The sequence below is a fragment of the Martes martes genome (assembly GCF_963455335.1).
Source record: "Martes martes genome assembly, chromosome: 14".
Lineage (NCBI taxonomy): Eukaryota > Metazoa > Chordata > Mammalia > Carnivora > Mustelidae > Martes > Martes martes.
This window is the reverse complement of record NC_137902.1, coordinates 31,319,168-31,342,117: the sequence shown is the minus strand read 5'-3', so window position 1 is coordinate 31,342,117 and position 22,950 is coordinate 31,319,168. Positions and strand designations below refer to the sequence as shown.

At 44.6% G+C, this 22,950-nt stretch overlaps 1 protein-coding gene across 4 annotated transcripts in view; it reads right to left on the bottom strand.

The window, feature by feature from the left end:
* Positions 1-22,950, bottom strand: part of BLNK (B cell linker) — a 111,323-nt gene that overhangs the window by 56,949 nt on the left and 31,424 nt on the right. The window lies entirely within an intron of this gene.

The window sequence follows — 22,950 nt, the reverse complement described above, 5'->3', positions numbered from 1 at the left end:
CAGAAATGTCTGTTCATGTCCTCTGCCCATTTCTTGACTGGATTATTTGTTCTCTGGGTATTGAGTTTGATAAGCTCTTTATAGATTTTGGACACGAGCCCTTTATCTGATATGTCGTTTGCAAATATCTTCTCCCATTCTGTCAGTTGTCTTTTGGTTTTGTTAACTGTTTCCTTTGCTGTGCAAAAGCTTTTGATCTTGATGAAATCCCAATAGTTCATTTTTGCCCTTGCTTCTGTTGCCTTTGGCGATGTTCCTAGGAAGAAGTTGCTGTGGTTGAGGTCAAACAGGTTGCTGCCTGCATTGTCCTCAAGGATTTTGATAGATTCCTTTTGCACATTGAGGTCCTTCATCCATTTTGAGTCTATTTTCGTGTGTGGTGTAAGGAAATAGTCCAATTTCATTTTTCTGCATGTGGCTGTCCAATTTTCCCAGCACCATTTGTTGAAGAGGCTGTCTTTTTTCCATTGGATATTCTTTCCTGCTTTGTCCAAGATTAGTTGACCATAGAGTTGAGGGTCTATTTCTGGGCTCTCTATTCTGTTCCATTGGTCTATATGTCTGTTTTTGTGCCAGTACCATACTGTCTTGATGATGACAGCTCTGTAATAGAGCTTGAAGTCTGGAATTGTGATGCCACCAACTTTGGCTTTCTTTTTCAATATTCCTTTGGCTATTCGAGGTCTTTTCTGGTTCCATATAAATTTTAGGATTATTTGTTCTATTTCTTTAAAAAAAATGGATGGGATTTTGATAGGGATTGCATTAAGTGTGTAGATTGCTTTAGGTAGAATAGACATTTTCACAATATTTGTTCTTCCAATCCATGAGCATGGAATATTTTTCCATTTCTTTGTGTCTTCCTCAATTTCTTTCATGAGTACTTTATAGTTTTCTGAGTAGAGATTCTTTGCCTCTTTGGTTAGATTTATTCCTAGGTATCTTATGGTTTTGGGTACAATTGTAAATGGGACTGACTCCTCAATTTCTCTTTCTTCTGTCTTGTTGTTAGTGTAAAGAAATGCGACTGATTTCTGTGCATTGACTTTATATCCTGACACTTTACTGAATTCCTGTATAAGTTCTAGCAGTTTTGGAGTGGAGTCTTTTGGGTTTTCCACATATAGTATCATATCATCTGCAAAGAGTGATAGTTTGACTTCTTCTTTGCCGATTTGGATGCCTTTAATTTCTTTTTGTTGTCTGATTGCTGAGGCTAGGACTTCTAGTACTATATTGAACAGCAGTGGTGATAACGGACATCCCTGCCGTGTTCCTGACCTTAGCGGAAAAGCTTTCAGTTTTTCTCCATTGAGAATGATATTTGCGGTGGGTTTTTCATAGATGGCTTTGATAATATTGAGGTATGTGCCTTCTATCCCTACACTTTGAAGAGTTTTAATCAGGAAGGGATGCTGTACTTTGTCAAATGCTTTTTCAGCATCTATTGAGAGTATCATATGGTTCTTACTCTTTCTTTTATTAATGTATTGTATCACATTGATGGATTTGCGGATGTTGAACCAACCTTGCAGCCCTGGAATAAATCCCACTTGGTCGTGGTGAATAATCCTTTTAATGTACTGTTGGATCCTATTGGCCAGTATTTTGGTGAGAATTTTCACATCTGTGTTCATCAAGGATATTGGTCTGTAATTCTCTTTTTTGGTGGGATCCTTGTCTGGTTTTGGGATCAAGGTGATGTTGGCCTCATAGAATGAGTTTGGAAGTTTTCCTTCCATTTCGATTTTTTGGAACAGTTTCAGGAGAATAGGAATTAATTCTTCTTTAAATGTTTGGTAGAATTCCCCTGGGAAGCCGTCTGGTCCTGGACTTTTGTTTGTTTGGAGATTTTTGATGACTGTTTCAATCTCCTTACTGGTTATGGATCTGTTCAGGTTATCTATTTCTTCCTGGTTCAGTTGTGATAGTTTATACATCTCTAGAAATGTATCCATTTCTTCCAGATTGTCAAATTTGTTGCCATAGAGTTGCTCGTAGTATGTTCTTATAATTGTTTGTATTTCTTTGGTGTTGGTTGTGATCTCTCCTCTTTCATTCATGATTTTATTTATTTGCATCCTTTCTCTTTTCTTTTTGATAAGTCTGGCCAGGGGCTTATCAATCTTATTAATTCTTTCAAAGAACCAGCTCCTAGTTTTGTTGATTTGTTCTATTGTTTTTTTAGTTTCTATTTCATTGATTTCTGCTCTGATCTTTATGATTTCTCTTCTCCTGCTGGGTTTAGGCTTTCTTTGTTGTTCTCTCTCCAGCTCCTTGAGGTGTAGGGTTAGGCTGTGTATTTGAGACCTTTCTTGTTTCTTGAGAAAGGCTTGCACCGCTATATATTTTCCTCTCAGGACTGCCTTTGTTATGTCCCACAGATTTTGAACTGTTGTGTTTTCATTATCATTTGTTTCCATGAATTTTGTCAATTCTTCTTTAATTTCCTGGTTGACCCATTCATTCTTTAGAAGGATGCTGTTTAGTCTCCATGTATTTGCGTTCTTTCCAAATTTCCTCTTGTGATTGAGTTCGAGCTTCAGAGCATTGTGGTCTGAAAATATGCAGGGAATGATCTCGATCTTTTGGTACCGATTGAGACCTGATTTATGACCCAGGATGTGGTCTATTCTGGAGAATGTTCCATGTGCACTAGAGAAGAATGTATATTCTGTTGCTTTGGGATGGAATGTTCTGAATATATCTGTGATGTCCATCTGGTCCAGTGTGTCATTTAAGGCCTTTATTTCCTTGTTGATCTTTTGCTTAGATGATCTGTCCATTTCAGTGAGGGGAGTGTTAAAGTCCCCTGCTATTATTGTATTACTGTCGATGTATTTCTTTGATTTTGTTATTAATTGGTTTATATAGTTGGCTGCTCCCATGTTAGGGGCATAGGTATTTAAGATTGTTAGATCTTCTTGTTGGACAGACCCTTTGAGTATGATATAGTGTCCTTCCTCATCTCTTATTATAGTCTTTGGCTTAAAATCTAATTGATCTGATATAAGGATTGCCACCCCAGCTTTCTTCTGATGTCCATTAGCATGGTACATTGTTTTCCACCCCCTCACTTTAAATCTGGAGGTGTCTTCGGGTCTAAAATGAGTTTCTTGTAGGCAGCATATTGATGGGTTTTGTTTTTTTATCCATTCTGATACCCTGTGTCTTTTGATTGGGGCATTGAGCCCATTAACATTCAGGGTAACTATTGAGAGATATGAATTTAGTGCCATTGTATTGCCTGTAAGGTGACTGTTACAGTATATTGTCTCTGTTTCTTTCTGATCTACTACTTTTAGGGTCTCTCTTTGCTTAGAGGACCCCTTTCAATATTTCCTGTAGAGCTGGTTTGGTGTTTGCAACTTCTTTCAGCTTTTGTTTGTCCTGGAAGCTCTTTATCTCTCCTTCTATTTTCAATGATAGCCTAGCCGGGTATAGTATTCTTGGCTGCATGTTTTTCTCGTTTAGTGCTCTGAATATATCATGCCAGTTCTTTCTGGCCTGCCAGGTCTCTGTGGATAGGTCCGCTGCCAATCTAATGTTTTTACCCTTGTATGTTACAGACTTCTTTTCCCGGGCTGCTTTCAGGATTTTCTCTTTGTCGCTAAGACTTGTAAATTTTACTATCAGGTGACGAGGTGTGGACCTATTTTTATTGATTTTGAGGGGTGTTCTTAGCATCTCCTGGATTTTGATGTTTGTTCCCTTTGCCATATTAGGGAAATTCTCTCCAATAATTGTCTCCAATATACCTTCTGCTCCCCTCTCTCTTTCTTCTTCTTCTGGAATCCCAATTATTCTAATGTTGTGTCGTCTTATGGTGTCACTTATCTCTCGAATTCTCTCCTCGTGGTCCAGTATTTGTTTGTCTCTCTTTTGCTCAGCTTCTTTATTCTCTATCATTTGGTCTTCTATGTCACTAATTCTTTCTTCTGCCTCATTTATCCTGGCAGTGAGAGCTTCCATTTTTGATTGCACCTCATGAATAGCTTTTTTGATTTCAACTTGGTTAGATTTTAGTTCTTTTATTTCTCCAGAAAGGGCTTTTATCTCTCCGGAGAGGGTTTCTCTAATATCTTCTATGCCTTTTTCGAGCCCGGCTAGAACCTTGAGAATTGTCATTCTGAACTCTAGATCTGTCATGTTACCTATGTCCGTATTGATTAGGTCTCCAGCCTTCGGTACGGCCTCTTGTTCTTTTTTTTGAGGTGAGTTTTTCCGCCTTGTCATTTTGTCCAGATAAGATTTGCTTTCTCCTGCTGTGGAATTCCGCTGTTCTTGGTGAGCGAAGTTGGTTTTGGATGGGTTTCTTGTTGATCTTCTGGGGGAGGGGCCTGTTGTAGTGATTCTCAAGTGTCTTTGCCGCAGGCGGAATTGCACTGCCCTTGCCAGGGGCCGGGCTAAGTAATCCGCTCGGGTTTGCTTTCGGGAGCTTTTGTTCCCTGAGCGCTTTCCGTAGAGTTCCGGAGGACGGGAATGAAGATGGCGGCCTCCCAGTCTCCGGCCCGGAGGAGCCGAGAGCTTGGGGTTCCGCTCCTCAGTGCACTCTCAGAGCAAAGCGCCCACCGCCCCGCCTCCCTGGCCTGCGGTCGCGCCTTGAGGAAAGCAGTCAATTGCTGGAGCTGGAGAAAAGCGCCGGGTCGCTTTCGTCTCCGTGGCCTCCGGCCGCGCTCCGAGCCCACCCAGCCTGCGATTGGCACAAGGTAACCCCGGGCTTAGAGCTCGCTCCTCGGCTTTGTCGCTGTAGCCGGCTTCCCCGCTCTAATACCTGCGAGCTCTGCGGCACTCAGACACCCCCAGTCCTTCTGTGACCCCGCGGGATCTGGGGTTATGCTGACCCCGCCTGGGTTTCCCCCCAGTTTAGCCTCTGGAGCGATGTCTCCCAGTGGAGCCGACTTTTAAAAGTCCCGATTTTGTGCTCGGTCGCTCCGCCGCTTGCCGGGAGCCGGCCCCTCCCCCCGGGGTCTATCTTCCTGTCGCTTTGGATTCACTTCTCCGCAGGTCCTACCTTTCAGAAAGTGATCAATTTTCTGTTTCTGGAATTGTTGCTCTTCTTCTCTTCGATTTCCCGTTGGATTTGTAGGTGTTCACAATGGTTAGATAAGCTATCTAGCTGATCTCCTGCTACCCGATGTCGTCTCAGCCTGCTACTTCTCCGCCATCTTGACTCCTCCCCCCTGCCTGTAGATTTTTATTCATTTTAGACTCATGTGCTTTCTTGATCCACAGTCTGCTGAAGCAGCAGAGCGGCGATGAAGGGTGGGGGTGGTGGTGAAGGGTGAACATGACCCCCCCTCCCTCCTTTTGCAACAATGGAAAAAGAGACTGGACCTGCTTGGTGCAGAGCCACATGGTCAGGACCATTTGGTGACGTTGGGACTAAGACATGACCATATCCCTGTCTGTGTGAAATGGGCTGCCACTCAGCCTGAAAAGACTCTTCTCTAGGACAGGAAGCGAGGAAGATGAACAGGTGGTGGGCAAGACTTGGGCTTTGCTGCCTGAATGTTTCCCATCTTCCTGGGGCTTTCTGGTTGTTGGTCCCTCCACAGGTCGACCTCTAGAAGGATTTCTACAGTCTAGAGGTGGGCTGGCTCTTGGAATGGTCTATGGCTGGGAACAAAGCTTGGAAGACTTAAAGATAGATCCAGGATGGTGAGTGAATCCTTGTCTAATAACAAATATAAATCATTCTCTGTGTTGTGCTTCCCTTCTGTTATTCCCCAAATTTCAGCAGAGACTTACTACATGTTAGTAAGTCTGTTGGGTTGTGCAGAAATGAGGAAAGGGTCTGTGGCCAAAGGTGGAAAGAGCCTTAGAAATCTACATGGAGGCTGGAGGATGCCAGCTGCACCACAGTTGGGGGGGATGGGGAAGTGGTGGGAGGAGTTAAGGGAAATGGTTCCAGGAAGATGGGTTCATGGATCTAGCCAGGATGGGGCAGTGTGAGATGTGTAAGCAGCCCGGGGACTCCCTGAATGCCAGTGGCAGGAAATCCAGTAAAAGTGGGATAGGGGTACTGTATTTTGAATGGCGAAAAGGAATGTGACCTTTTTTTGTTTGGAGTCCCAGGTAAGTAAGTAGTAGCTGGTGACACAGGTTGTAGAATTTTTAATTTTGTAACTTTATGTCTGATAAAAAATGTAACATATGCTAAGTGAATCCATCCTGAAAGGCTGAAAGGGCTACATACTGTATGATTCCAAATGGAATCCAGAAAAGGCAAAACTATGGAAACAGTAAAAAGATCAGTTGCTGTCCTGAGTTTGGGAGGAGGGAGGGAAAGATGAATAGGTGGAACAGGGGATTTTCAGGGCAGTGAAACTATTTTTGTAAGATACTATCATGGGGGCCGCACGTCACAGGTGTTCACTGTATCAAAATTTGGAAATAATACTTAAAATGTCACTCTTAATTCCAACCTCTGCTATTAACATTTAATTAAACAGCCTTCCAATGTTTTGCTACACATGTATAGTAGGTATAGATTTTACATAATTAAGATCATACATGACATTTTGTAATCTGCATTTTCCACTTGTATCTCAAACATTTTCGTAAGTAAGCATGATCTTGAGGCTTTGTCTGCTTAGCCACCCAGTCTTTACCCGTACCTTTCCTCCCCCTGCAAACAGAGGGGCTTTTAATGAGCTGAAACTCCGATCTGGGTGGGTATGACAGGGAGCAGTGAAATGTCGGGACCCCTATACTTGAGGGAGGGGAGAGAGAAGACCAGACCTGACCTGAGCAGACAAGGATCAAGAGTGTGGATCAGGAAGATCTGCTGGAGGCCTTGTTTCTGGGGGCCTTGGATTAGGGGGTTGGGCCCAAGGGGCAGGAAAGAGTCCCTCTCCGCTTCCTGCCTGTTCCTCAAACCCAGGTTTGAAGGAACCTTCAGGATGGCCTGAAGACCACCCAACACTAGCACCTGTAAATGAAGATACTTACCTCTCAGGGTTGCTGTGGAGAGAATAGATAATGAATGTACAGTGCTTGCCCACGCAGGCCGTTACAGTTCATTGTAGCGGCTCTTCTTGCAGAAGACCCGGGGGACTGGTTTAGACCAGGAACAAAACTCCTTTCAGTGATGTGCACCAAAGGGGAAGGGGGAGCCTTCCCACTGGGGTTGATCTCAAGGCCCGAAGGTGCTCCAGGATTGGGTTTGGTTATGGGGTGTCTCTGTTATTGTTATTGTTTTGTGTTTTGGGGGGGTAGGGTGATATGTAGTGGCAGGGAGGGTTGGCTGAGAACACCCCCCAGCCTGGCATGGCTGATTGGTACCAACAGGTGGGACTCACCCACTAATCACAGTTCTGCATAAAACGGGGTATTTATGTGCCCTGACATGGGTGGCATTTTGATCTCTAACCTACAAAAATACCTTTGCAAAAAGATGAATTATTTTGGGTTCTTAGGCTACCTTTAGTACTAACAAATACTTCCATATACTCAGCTGTATTCAAGGGTAAGAAGAGAGCATTTTAATCAACACTAAGCTTAGTACAAGTAAAAGTACTGTGCTTGCCAAAAAATTAAATTAAAAACAAAAATTCAGATTACTGGGCCCTCAACCATCTCAATGAAATAAAAATCCCAGGTGGGGCCCAGCAATCTGCATTTTACAAACTTCTAGGGACTGGTGATTCTCATGTACACAGGAAGCTGAGAACCTTTATTAAAAGAAGTAAAGCAGGTTTATCTGCTTCTAGGCCAGGCTTAATTGCAAAGAGCACAAGAGAAGTACCCCCCACCCCGCCCCCAACCTCCAAGGTATTTTCCCATCTGACTCTTTGCCTGAAATATCTTTACTCCATAATGGGATGCTGAAGGCTTACACAGACACTTTCTCTCCCCAGGAAACTACCATACTGGCAAATAGGAGTTTTAGTCAGTGGTGTGATGTCTGCTCTTAATAGGGAGAAAGAGCAGAAAGAATGAGCCGTGGGTGCTGATGACCAGGTTTTTACCTTCATGGATGCTCAGATCAATACAAATCTGACACAGAGATACTTTCTATCTGTCTGCCTTCTGTTCCCTGGCAACCTGGCATCAGAGTGGGGACTCCAGCTCGAGGAGCTGAACACAAACAGCCCAGTCTTTTTCACTGAGTATTTTTTGAATTGAACATCAGAGATTACATCAATGGGCAGTGCCTATACATCTTCTTCTTGGAGGATGATGAGGAGGAGGAGGGCGTCTTGATTTTGGCTACACATTAGAGTCACTTAGGGTGCTATTAATAGTCCTCCTACCCAAGGCCCCCCACACACCGTTGGCTCTCAGGTGGTTCTGCTGTGTGGCCAAGGTCGAGAACCACGGGCAGTGTTACCATTTGTAGATTGTGCAGGGAAGACCCACCAGCTAAGACAGCGTGAGGAGAGGAATCCATAGATGCTGACCACCCTTCAGAAAGGTGTCCGCAGGCTGAGAGCAGCCCCAGGATGTGGAGGGACAGAACAGACGCAGGAAGGGTAGACTGGTGGACTGGACGCAAAGCTCCATCAGCACCAAGGGACCACTGGGAAGGCAGCTGCACATGGATAGTTTAGCCAAATCACCAAAAACTATACCTTGCCAGTAATTTTTATTAAACACAGGAGATGACTTAAAAGATGGTATTATCCCCAAGAAGTATGTTTTTTGAAATTTAGTAGAAAAAAAAATAAAAGGATCAGAAAACATCTTGCTTTCCTTTTGGCTCCTTAATGCACTCACAGAGGATCGTGAAAGGCAGGTTTTAGCGGGTTTTTGCACTTTGATTCTCCAGGAAAGGTGGAATGCAAAGCCGTGTTCATAAGAGGAAAATCCTTGCTTAATCTGGATTTAGGAATGGATTAAAGGAGGGTCTCAGAGGAAAGAGACTCTTTGCAAACAAAAACAGCAGATAAATCCTTCCTTCTTCTTCCTCTCCAAATCTTAACCAAGGATGGGGCTGGAGTTTTATGTTTTCAGTATCAGTGGGGCTGGTCCTCTGTGTGTGAGGGCTTGTCAGGGCCCTTCTCAGCTCCTGTTCCTAAACCCCAGCTTGCACCAGGCCACGCCCTCCTCAAGAGCCTGCAGAAGCTCTTGAATAATCCTGCCCTTTTCTCTTGGCTCAGAGTTACTCACTCATTGGGAGCTCCTGGGACTCCACTGACGGCTGGCTCTTTCCTGTGAATTAGCTACGTCTGCTTGGTCTGGTACCTTAGAAATCTGTGCTCTCCTCACAACTGGCCAGTACCTCCAAATATATGTTCCTAAGATCATTCTGGAGTAGCAATCTCTCTAACATTTTTCTTGATATACATATAGAAAAGAAAACATCTGCTCTCTTAATTACTGTACACAATGAATGAATTTTTAAAAACATAACCATCATCATCGGGTCTGCTGATCCTTTGTCTGACTTTCTCCTTTCTAAGCTGTTTAAATGATCTATCATTGATTCAGAATTTCTTTTTAGGATGCTACTCATCGTTTCTATAGTATATTTTATTTTTGCTGTTAAAATTTCAACACAAGCATATTATAAAAAGTTGAAGACTTCTGATAAGGAAGAGAATAAGAAGACAACAGAATTTATAACCCGGTACCCTTGGATCCTCAGGCTTGAAACCTCTGGGCTTTTTTGGGACCATTTGTTTCTGTCTGACTGTTCATCTCCCATCATCAGTTGTGTCAGTTCACCTCTAGATGACCTTATCTGTCTCTGTCTCTTCATGCCTGCCCCTGCGGTCACAGCCACTGTGATCCCGTGGCAATGATGATGCCCGTGGCTGCCCCACTGGTCTCCCTCCATCTCTCCCTTCCTCTAAATGCATTTTCTTACATTGCCCTTACTCATCATGGTGCCCCACGATGCCCCACTTCAAGATCTCCCCATTTCCTGCATGATGAAGTATGAACTCATTTGCTTGGCATTCAAAGGCCTTCACAATTTGGACCCAACCAGTCATTTTTAGACCTAATTAACCCAATGCTATGAACCCACAATTGTTCTCATTCCATCCCCTCAGCCCAAGGCCCAGCTTAAGTGGCTCCTTCCCCCTTCCAGATAATTTCTTGGGCACAGGAAGGAGGCCGCATAGGACTGGAGTCCAAAGAGGTGGATTCTACTCCAATTGCTGCTGCTTCCTGGCTGTGCCCATCAGAGCAAGTCTTGCTGTCTGTCACTCAGTGCCTCATTTTCTCTTGTAAACTGAGAAGACTGGATTACATGGACGCCCACGTCTTCCACAGCTCTGTATTCTACTTCTATCTATGCTGGATTTATAACACTTCTGGCATTATGGGTGCTATATTTAGATTTGCAAGTTCAGCAGCCCAGCGGGCTTCTTCCTTCTAGAAGGTGAGTCCGAGCTGGAGATGGCACAAAAGTTTTGGCAGCCCCTTCCATGGTAGAGGAAGCCTCCCAAGGCTGAGTTAGCACCCCTGCCCCCTTTCACAGATATAGATCCCTAGGCCCAGAGAGATCATGATGCTTGTTTCAGACTACATAGCTTGGGAACCCTGACTCCTAGGTTTGCCTGTCATTAAGGTAGTCACAGATATTGGGCAGTGGAAGAGACTTTAGGAATATCCTGGGTCAATCCCCTCTTGTTATAAGGGAGGAAACTAAGTTCTAGAGAAATGTTGCCATTGCCCCAAGATTGATTAGCTAAAGATTCCCCCAGTTCTTTTCATCACACCTTGTTCTTTCCCTTTCCACACACAGCTTGAGGCTACTGCCGGAGGCTCAGTTTTTCCATGGCAGGACTGTTCTACCTTCTTGGGCCATAGCGCACAACCCACGGTCCCAGCCCAGGAAGCCGTGCAGGTGGTCAGACTCCACAACGGCAGGAGAAGCCAGTGTTTAGTGAGCATGTGTTATGTGCCAGGTGCTTTGCATGCACTACCTCAGTTAACCCTCACAATGCTGTGACATAGGTCCTTTTATTATCCTCATTGTTTACTGTGATGAAAAAATAACCACATGACATAAAATGTATCATCTTAATTACCTCTAAATGTCTAGATCCCCAGTGTATTCACATACACATTGCATATTCACATTGCTGTGATGATCTCAGTTTTTGTAGGTGAGAAAATATTTGCTCAGAGAAGTTAAGTAATTTGCCCCAGGTCCTACACTTAATAAATGAGAGCTGGGATTCAAAACCAGGGCTTTTGACCCCAGGCCCCAGCCCTGGATAACCTGTGCTGGCTGGTTTCAGCCTGACCCCTCCCCTGGGCAGGTGATGGGTTTCAGCACGTGCCTCTTTGGGCACTTCTGTGTCTCTGTCCCTAGAGAAGACCTCCAATTCTGCTACCAATGAAGCAGTTTTTACTGGGGACACAAGTGCCCCACTACTGCCCTGTTGCTGGTCCCCAAGAGCTGACTTGTTGCCAGAGGGCAGCACAGGCACCTAGGGGCCTTTTCCATCTTTAGGGAGGGGCAGAGAAAAAAGAGGAAGGGAGAGAGTAGTGCAGACAGGTTAGGGGAGGGTGGGAATGTGGTCGGGGACCCTCGGGGGTCTGGGACATGTTGAGAAGCAGAGTGGCTGGACTCATGGAGAGAGACCTGAACACCATGTCCCCATGCATCCCTTCTTAGCACCCTAGTCAGAAAGACCACCTAGGAGCCCTGGAGTGGAGTACTGCGTGCCCCTACCTGTGAGCACCTCACTGTCAGACTTCTTAACTGCCCATTAACCACAGAAAGTAACTTCAAGTTTCCCCAAACACTCTACCATTTCTTTCCTTCTTTTTCCTACTGAGATCTGCAAGTATTTTGTGGTCGTCTTTGGCATGTCTGAACTGCTGGTCTGGGTTATAAGCAGACACAAACTGGGCTGACTTGGCATAAGAAGTAGGGATGATCCTACTGATAACCCTGAATCCTGATACCCTGAAAAAAAAAAAAAAAAATCCTGGCACTCTCTCTTCTATCAGAGACAGCTAGGCGTGGGATGCGGCATCCTGAGACTGCTGAGATGGCAAAGAAAATATGCTAGTTTTAAAAAGTTCTTAGAAGATTTTCCACTTAGTGTGACAGTAGAATCTGTCACAGCTCTTCCCTCTCCCTGGTTTTCGGGGCCTCCAGGGATGCAGCCCTTTCCTTCCTCTGGGTCCCGAGGCAACCTTGCTGGTCCCTGCGCTCAGCCAGTCGTGGAGCAGGGAGGGGTTAGGTAAAGGGAAATCTCTTCCCCAAAATGATACACAAGAAAATTACAAAATCCCCAAAAGTTCCAGGAGGCTCCTGTATCCACAGATGACAGACTGTCAGTTTGGAAGAGTCCCCAGAGGTCATGTTATTTAATCCTGTCATCGTGCTCAGCTTTGGTACGCTCTTGGTTCTAACACAGTGCACACGGCGGAAATTTTGCTATTTTCATAGTCTCTCCTTCACCAGCATGAAAATTACCATGTGGGACTAATGACTCCCAAACAATAAATTTGTAAGACGATATGACGCGTAATTTTAATCACGATTCAGAAAATGCTGAAAAGGTAAGCCTATGTGATACTAGAGAAGGAATGTGTTTTTCAGAATTTGAGCTTGTGGGGCACCTGGGAGGCTCAGTGGGTTAAAGCCTCTGCTTTCGCCTCAGGTCATGGTCTCAGGGTCCTGGGATCTAGCCTCATGTCGGACTCTGCTCAGAGGGAGCCTGCTTCCTACCCACAGCCCCCCACCCCACCTGCCTCTCTGCCTACTTGTGATCTCTGTCAAGTAAATAAATAAAATTTTTTAAAAAATAGAATTTGAGCTTGTTCCTTTAAAGATCAACCTTGAGGAAAAAAATGAGTCTCACCTATGTATACGTGGTAGAATGTAATAGTGCCACCCACTTTTCTGGGCATCCATTTCAATAGCTAAAAGCAAAGATATTTTCAGGGAGTAAAGAGTGATTTTGAGGAACAGTATTTCCAATACCTTGAAAATATTACTCAGTTAAGCTCATTTCACTGAGATCTGAGTAAAAAGAGATATTGGGGACTATCAGGTGTAGGGATTGAAGTGGAAAGAACCATTGCAATTCTTAAAAACCATCCAGAAGCGCTTATTAATAATACATTAAAAAACACTTTGAAACCATATCTAATTTGTCAAACAAAAATACAATCGTGGGTCCCCGAAATATAGTATTTTATGGTAGGTATGGAAAATAACTTCATTATCAATTTTTTTTATTGCAATAAGATACACCTAATGTAAAATTCACCATTTCAGCCACTTCAAAGTGTATAAGGCAGCAACCTTCAGGAAGTTCACAATGCTCATAACCACCATCACTGTCTAGTTGCCAAAGGTTTGCATCACCCCAAAAGGAAACCTCATGCATGTAAAATGGTCAGTAGCAGCTTCTTCCTTTTCTTTTCTTTTTTTTTTTTTAAGATTTTATTTATTTATCAGAAAGAGAGAGTGAGCATACAAGCAGGGGGAGTGGTGGGCAGAGAGGCAGAAGGAGAAGCAAGCTCCTTGCTCAGCAGGACTCAATCCCAGGACCCTGGGATCACGACCTGAGCGGAAGGCAGATGCTAAACAGACTGAGCCACCCAGGTGTCCCTCATTAGCAGTTTCAAAGCAGATTTTCCCCCATTTTATTTGGAGGTATTTGCCCAAATTGCTCTTGTTTTAATCATGTCGAGAGGTTGTTTTCAGCACTCATCAGGTATATTAGGCCCAGTTGTCTGTAAATAGTTTGCAAATGTGATAATTTTTGAATATGGAGATGATAGGAAATGAAAAGACCTTCTATTGTAAAGAAAAAAAAAAGAACTTTGACCTTGAAAAGGCTGTAAAGACAGTATAAAAGGCAAAATAATCACACAGACATCAAGGTGCCAGTTTTCCAAGGATTTTGTATTACATTTGGCATTTTCTTTTTGAAAGTATATTTCTCATCTATCACAGTGATTTGCACTGGAATAAAATAACTGTCTCCTTCCTGCCAGGGATTGACTGTGCACATTCCAAACGTCTCACGTGCTTAAGAAATGATTCGTCTACCTTCAGCTTTTTATACTTTGAACCTAGTGAAGTTAAAAAGTCAACAACAAAAACAACAAATTGGATGGGGAGGACACTTCTTTCCACCTTTGAGCTCAGGTCTGCACCCTCCAGGGAGCACGCTTAGCCACAGACCTCCAGCCCCAGCTCCCTCGGCTTGGCTTAGCGATGGTCTCCCTCCTCTGACCTTTCCCTCCTTATCGCCAGTTTCTTCCTGAACAGTGCTCCTTTCTCTCGGCCCAGCAACTGTTGGCCGAGCCACCTCTGTGTGGGAGAGAAGAGCCCAGCAATCTGCCCTCCAGCCGCAGGGGCGCTGGGGACAGACACTGCCTTGATGCCTTGGACTATTATCCTTAGCGAGGTTTAATTTTGAACCACGACTCTGAGACACACCGCCTTACCCCACGTGGATGCCTCTCTAATGACACAATTTGGGGGAAGGAAGCATCTGCTGAGCTCTTCCCCTCTGTCTAATACATTCCCTGCTTCAACACCCCTATTATGTTACATATTGTTTTAATAATATAGGATATTATTTTCCAGATGGAAACGCTGAGGCAAAAAGGGATTAAGTGACCTTCTCAAAGACCATGAGGTAGGAAGTACAGAGAAGTATTCTAACCCAGGCTTGCCTGATTTCAAAGATCATCTTTCCAGTACAGCAAAAACACCTTTCTGAGCCCTTCTTCAATTATACCACACTAGTCCTCTATGCTCAGTCTATGTGTAAGACCAACTCCTCTCTTTATAATTACAACTCGCTCTCAGATGACAAACTATTGTGGGAGCGTTCTTTGAAAAATACGTATCCATAGACACCAGACATGCCTGGGTCAGCATGGAATTCAAGTCTGGACTGGGAAACACATTAAAGCCTGAAATCCTGATGGGTATGGCTCTGCGGGGCTTCACTGGGGTTTCTCACCAGCGAATTAGTTGCCTTTTAGTTTAAAAAAAAAAAATGCCTAGGGAGGGAAAATATAGAATACACACTAAGCTAGACTGAGCTGATTGGCCAGTAAGTGACACAGGGTTAATAAATCGGGGCGGGGGGTGGGGTGGTGGATGCTCTCCCCTCTCCTCCCAGGCAAACAGGGAGATGTGGTTCTGGAGTGGGCTCTGTTGGTGTGGGCTTGGATAGGAACTTCCCCTCTCTGGACCTCAGCCTTCTTGCCTCCAAAATAAAGGAGCTAAAGAGAAGTCCTCTCAGGTCCTTGCCAGGAAACCTCTGTGATCTGGGCAGGAGCCTCCCCACTGATGTCTGCGTCCTTACTTAGAGCAGGGGGAGCAGACTCAGGGAACCTATGGCCAGCACTGGCTACATAATTTCTAGGGCCCAGTGTAAAATGAAAAGGCAGGGCCCCTTGTCCAAAATTATTAAGACTTATAGGACAGCAAGAGCAGAGCGTTCAACCAAGTAGGGGGCTCTGGGAGCATGGGGCCTGTGTGGCTGTATGACCACCCTTCTTGGGAGCTCAGGGATCTCGGCTGCACATCCCCTCTATGGCTCCATGGGGGTAAAACCGAAAGCTAGCTTGCTGGGAGACAAGGACACCCCTGGGGTGATGCGATCCTTTCTCAGGAAAGTGGCCACACCAGAGAGGTGTGGCTCATCAAGGAGAAGCAACCTACTCCTTAAGCTGCTCCCTTGTCTGGCTTTTGAATTCAGCGAGCACTGAAACCAAGGCCTGCTGGACTGGGGAAATGGCCTCCTTGGGGGTCTAGACCAGAATGCTGTTGAAGGGTTGGAAAAACATCCAGTCGAAAATAAGCCTGCAGGTGGAGATGCCCACACACACCCTTTCAAAAGGGAAGGTGAAGCAGGGCTGGCAGGAGGATGTGGGTCCAGCCCAGAGGGGCAGGGACTTGCAGGAGCTCCGTGGGAGCAGCCATCCCTCAGCTGGAGACAAGGTACAGGCTGGAAAGGTAGACTAGCCTGCTTGTGGATGTGCGTAGAACTGCGGAGAAGAACACTCGGGCCAATAGGGAGGCTCACGCACACCAGAAGCTATGGATCTGAGGTAGGGGTCCCTGAGAGAGGGTTTGCACTGCCAGCCGTGTGTGCTCTAGCATCAGAGTGCAGCACAAAAACCCTTCCCTGCAGCGTGCTGGGAGCCTTGAAGGCCTGGGACCCAGAAGCCTGCAAGTCAGGCTCCCACTTCAGGGTTCACCACTCCCTTGATCTGGAGGCGAGACTCACACGAGGGCTGGAATTCTATCCAATCAGCAGGTGGGGGCCACTTCTGGAGCAACAGGTGTGCCATCCTCTAAACCTCTGATCCTGTGCTGGGCCCTGGGGGCCCTGGGACTCCAGCAAGTATGTGAAGTGAGAATACTAAAGCTGTCCCTGAGGCTTAGACATCAACAACCCTGAGTGAATAGAGAGACACAGGATCACGTGAAAGAAGCAGAATGATCCCAGGTCAGTGAGATTTAAGAGGGGGGCTGGCAGATGGGAAGGACAAAGCAAGAGAAACAATGCATACACTAGCCTACAGAGACAGAGTTTAGTTAAGCTGACTCACATGGTTTCCTTGGCTACAGGGGACAAGGGCATTGCTGCCCCTTTGGTGCAGAAGCAGGATCGAGGGTCACCCAGGAACCTTGAACATCTGACATTATCACATATAGCAGCCCCATGCCAGTCTGGACCCCTCGCATACATAGCCTCTCACTGTTCTCAACAGCATAAGGGAATCAGGCAAACTGTTCACCTCTGGAAAAGATCAACATGAACTTAAAGAGTTATGGGAGGCAGGATATAGGATGAATTTACAATAGAGCTGGCATAAACTCTTTTTTGAAAAGTTGCCTCTTCAACACCCAAACAACACAAAATATACACCAGTGGCTCCAGGGAGAGACCAGGCAGGAAAGGATGAACACTGCAGCAGCAGCAGAACCTATCCTAGGTGATGGCAGAGTTATTCCGATCCATGCCACACAGACTCCATGGCAGGATCTTCACATGGGACTGAGAAGACGTTAAGGGGTGGACAGATACAGATCATCTCCCCCCACCCCCACCCCTCAATCTTTTATCCCATAATGCTCTGCCCATGGACCTCAGAACAATACATTCTGCTCTAGCACAAGCATAGCATATCCACCTCTGTCCGGAGTTTGGCCATAGGATCAGATCCATAAGCCCCTGGACAGCCTAACAGCTATGCTATCACTTAATTTGCTTTTTACCCCAACTCTAAGGATTTCCACTCATGGTGTACCCAGTCTGGTTACAGAGGTAGAAACAGAGATTATTCCAAATGACCTTATGTCTGGAGATCTTTTCTGCTCTCATTTCTGTACCAAGGAGAGAACAACATATATCCAGTCGTTCACATAGTTTATGGAATCTAGTTTCGCTTGACACTAATTTAAAACAAAACAAAACAAAAACCCAACTCATTGAAATATAGGCCCAACACCTCAAGCCCTTCTCCTTGGCAACACCTCACCCAAACCATCCCAGATAGAGGAAAATCAGCCCAGTGAGCAGAGGCCCATCAATTGCAAAGATACATATTACATATTTTAAATATTTTTTAAAACATTTTTTTAAAGATTTTATTTATTTATTTGACAGAGAGAGATCACAAGTAGGCAGAGAGGCAGGCAGAGAGAGAGGAGGAAGCAGGCTCCCCGCTGAGCAGAGAGCCCAATGTGGGGCTCGATCCCAGGACCCTGAAATCATGACCTGAGCCGAAGGCAGAGGCTTTAACCCACTGAGCCACCCAGGCGCCCCACATACTACATGTTTTAAACGTGGACTACATACTGTCTTTGTAAGAACGTATAAATGAAGAAGTGCTTCCAGTTCCAGACAGAATTCATTTAATTGGACTGAATCAGTTTCTCAACAGCAGCACTAGAGATTTGGGGACAGGTAGTTCTTTGCTGTGAGCACTGCTCTGTAAATGCAGGATGTTTACCAGCACCCTTGGTGTCTACCTCCTCAGTGCCAGTAGCACCCCCCTCCTCAATGGTGATATTCGACTGTCCTCCGGAGGGCAAAATGCCCCCAGTGGGAAGCATTGATCTAAATGATGCAGCCATGCCTTTGGGGAGGGCAGCAGAAGCATGATTCTAGGGGGTTATTAATAACCACAGAGAGCTCTGTTTCCCTGCAGCAAGCTATCATTCCATTTTTCTTTTTCTTTTAAAGATTATTTACTGATTATTGATTTGACACAGAGAGAGAGCACACAACTAGGGGGAGCAGCAGGCAGAGAGGGAGAAGCAGGCTCCCTGCTGAGCAAAGATTTTTGACGTAGGACTTGATCCCAGGACCCTGGGATCATGACCTGAGCCGAATGAAGACAGATGCTTAACCACCTGAGCCACCCAGACGTCCTCATTCAATTTTACTTATTCATATTCTTTGACAAGTCTAGATTCCTTGCTACCACTGCATGAGGGCAATGCTAATATCCTCTCTGAAAATGAACCCAACAGTAGATTCTCCACCAAACAGACAAGATTGGTCCTCTGTGGGGGAAAATCAAGAGACTATATGTAAATGTGTGCCCTGAAGCGTCTGGTACCAGCCCAGACTCCTCTAATCCACTGATGTAGGAGGCCTGGCTACAACATAATCATAGTTCGGTTCTTAAAAACCTAGTTAAGTGTATTGCAGCCCACTGGGAGACCAGTTGCATGAAAAGAAGGGAGTCATTGAGCTATAGCACGCAGGCAACCACTGGATCCAGGAGAGAGGGTGCCTTGGATGTGTGGACCCTGACTTAGGGTTTTCCTGGCACAACCATGCCCAGCGTGGGTAAGGTAAAGTGCCTTGAGTTTTCTTAGCCAATGATCCTGAAAGCTACAAACACTAAACAAATTCTAGTAATGTGACTCCAGTCAGCTTGCCCACAAGGAGAAAGAGGTCTTATTTGAGGATTCCATTCACTGGAGTGACACAGGGTGTCCCAGTTGAGCAGATTCTCAGCTGACATAAGGTAGGTGAGCAGTGTGATGAGAACGACTTCCTGGAAAGTCTGTCTTACTTCTACCATTAGATCCTGTGCCTTCTTTTCGCCCTCCCACATCAGCACTGGCCCCTGCCCTAAACTTACAAAGAATGAGAAGAGATATGCTCCCAGACACATAGAGATTCAAGAGTTGCTCCATGAGCCCCTGGGCAGCTTCCTGCTTTGCTCGCCATTCCAGTTAAAGGAGGTTGGATCCATTACCATGAGTAGGAAGAGAGACACCAAATGGTCACTCATGATGTGTGGGTTGATACTGGTTATTGTGTTTCCTATTTATATTTACGTGTTATGCTGACAATGAGGCAAATTTCATTCTGGGCTCTTCAACCCATGTTGTCTTACTTGGTCTTCATAATGAGCCTGTGAGGAAGGCATCTCTAGTTTCATTTGACAGTTGAGGAAACTGAAGCTTATAGAAGCTGAGTGACTTTCTCCGGACCCAAAGCTACTAACTGGCCATAGAAATTTGACCCTTTGGGACTCCAACTGCATTGTCCTTCTAAATACATCACAGCAACCTTCTAGGTTGGCTGCTGTCTAGTTGTGTTCTCTGGCCCCACTGTTTAGGAATGGACAGCGTCCAGAGACTGATGATTCAATCAGGAAATATTTCCTGGGGTCCTTGGGATAAAATCTTTGAAAGTGGCCCATCTCTAAACAGTGGGGTCAGAGAATGATCTTCATGTCTGAAGGATCACACAGGATTAGAATACATAGGGCTTTGGAAATTGGTCCAAACTCCTCATTTTGAAGATGGAGGACACAGCGGAGATAAGGACCTTCCAGGATGATGTGATAGAAAAGCTATATGTGGACTATATGGAAGCATCATAAAAGAAAAGACTACAGGGTGTGGTAGGTGAATGGAGGTGCAGACAGGGATGAACCAGAGTTAGGGCTGATGACGATACCACTAACAGAAACAGGGAATATCAGAGATGGAGTTAGGGCTGGAAGGTGAAAAGAAGGTGAATTTCTTTTTTTTTTTTTAAGTAATTTCTACACCCAAACATGGGGCTCAAACTCACACCCCTGAGATCAAGAGTCATATGCTCTACCACTGGAACCAGCCAGACACCTCAGTGAATTTGTTTCTGAAGAACTGAATTTTTAAAATCAAGTAACTGGAAATTCCAACTCAGGATTCCAAGACCTGAGAAGAGAAGTCGTGTCCCAGAGCCTGTGAAATTAGATTTCAAGCATCCTAGCAGTGGGACCCACACCCCCAAGACAGGGCCCTGCTGTACTCCACAGTTGTGTTAGCCACTTAGAATAAGGCAGAGGAGGGGTGTTCATCATGTCTACAGTCCTTGCAAAGCTAAATGCCACAGCTGTCACAATCAATAAGTAACATAACCAAAAGAACTAAAAAGAAGAACGAAAATGAACATAAACTTTATCAAGGATCAATGTTTAGGATATCAGTTGCACACCTCCAGAATTAATAAGAAAGAATAACAATGATATTAATGACTACAATTTTTAAGCTAATAATTGTTACTATACCAGGATCACGATGTATCCTTGATGGACACTCACTATCTTTCTATTTTTGTGGCTAAAAATTTAAGCAAATCCTCATATAAATTTTGATAGGTTCTAAGGATATAAACACAGCTCTTCACTTCTACTAGCACCTGGTGCCAAATAATGGCAGTTGGGCAACCTCCTTCTGAACTGGTGTTAACTGGTCAGGACAGAGGACGCAAACCAGAGGGATCAAGGACTTCATTTCCCTGTTCCACACCATCCCATCCAATTACAAAAAAGATTTAAGATGGTCCTTCAAGTCCATTGTGTTTACAATTTCATTTCTTTGAAAAGTTCCACGTCAACAGTGCACATTTTACCAAAACAGGCCAATTCTGTAAGGACAACTGAGTAACCAAGTGGAAAAAAAAAAAAAGTTCCTTCTGCCTAAGCAGATGAATGTGGTGTATGATTATCCACAATATAATTTTGGTTTCCTACCCTATCATCTATAGTTGCATCTTGCCTACTGACCACTCTGTGATTAAGCTGGACTTTGTCCAGAGGGGGTTGGTCAGGGGTGGGGGAGGGGATCATAAAGTGATTCAGGTTCTATTGCCTTTTTTTTTTTTTTAAAGATTTTATCTATTTATTTGACAGACAGAGATCACAAGTAGGCAGAGAGGCAGGCAGAGACAGAGAGAGGAGGAAGCAGGCTCCCCGCCGAGCAGAGAGCCTGAACCAGGGCTCAATCCCAGGACCCTGGGATCATGACCTGAGCTGAAGGCAGAGGCTTTAACCCACTGAGCCACCCAGGCGCCCCTCTATTGCCTTTCTTTATTTAAATTCCTATTTGGATTTCCTAAAAGGGGTTCTAAGGCTTCCTAATGCTCTAGGTTATGGAATGCTTGGAAAGGATTTTTTAAAACCCCCTTACTCATTTGAGAGAAGCCATAATATCCATGCCTTGTTATTTGCTTTGGCATGTCTTTCCTACTGCTCCTTTCCTTTCCCTTCTCACTGGTGTGTCCCAAATCCAGGCCTGTAACGCCAAATGCCCGCGTTACATTGTTTCCCTGCCCCTAGCTCCCTGCCCCTCTAGTCAGGCCATCCTCTCACCCTTTAGAAAGCTTGCTGGCATGACATCTCTAACCCTGTAAACCATTCTCTAACCCCCCCATGGGTAGAGCCCTCACCATCCTTTGTGAGCCAGCCCCACCCTACACATCCTACCTTATCAGGACCTTTTGGAGTTCTACTCCATAGTCTCTGTTGAACAGAACACTTTCATCATCCCACCAATGAACTGTACTCAAGGCCAGCCCCAAGTGTCAGTTTCTCTATTTCCTTCCTCCCAGCTCATTGCTTTTCCTCCAATTCTCACAGACTTTTGTCTTACCCACCACTCAGACCTAGCTCTTGAAGCATCTTCTCCATGAAACCTTTCCCAGCTACTCCAATTCCTTTCTCATACTCATTCAGTCACTTACTACTTTCATTGATTTACCTGCCCCCCTCCCATGAGGGTGTAACGACTCCAGACCAAGGGAAAGACTGGGGTGCCTGCTTGTCCCCTGTCGGTGGTCACACCACAACACTCACCAAGACGCCCTTGAAATGGCTGACCTCGCCGACGGAATCTTCCCATCCCAGATCAGCAGTTCATTTCAAACAACCATTTACCAAGCACCTACCAGGTGCAAGGGCGGTCCTGGTGCCAATTCCAGACTAATTTCTCTTACATTTTGCCGCAAAACATCTAATTCTCCAGCTCCTTATTATTTGTGAAAACGTACTTGCTACACGTGTCACATCACCCATGAAAGACTGAAGTTCAAATGGTAGTTGGAATATAAAACACTCACTGAACGTTTAAAAGTTCTAATCTCCATAAACTATGATGCTGTCACAGTGAGACAGAAAGATTTTCAAAATCAAAATTTGGGACATGGTCTTTTCCATAGCTCAGAGGAGTTTTTTGATTCTTGTTCCTTGGGCCACTTCCGGTTTTTTCTTTCTAAGTGGCTTTTTATAGCTAATTGTTATACTGACATAAGAACACTAGAAAAACAGACCTCATGTCCCCAAGCACTTGTGATATATACCCACAAAATAAATAAGAGATAGTACAACTATAATGAACACAAACGGTTACAAGTTCCTTAAATTAAACATTCAATAGTAACCCACAATAAAATAGTTAAGGATTCAGATCAGACAAACTCTTCCTTAGGCTAGTTTATTGTATTCGGACTCTGAAAGCTCAGCCCTTGGTTTTTTGTTTTGTTTTTTTTTACTGTCTTTCCAGAATTTTCTACCTTAATCTTTCAATGGTAAAAGCCAGCTAGAATAAGCACACTTGTTCTTACATATTTCTTTAAAAATTTAATCTACTTCCCTATAACAATTGCCACCCACTGCCTCAAAACTAGCAAAGTATTCCAGGATTTCAGTATTTCTCAGATGCAGTAAGAGCATTTAAAAAAAAAAAAAAGAAGAAGAAGAAGAAGAAGG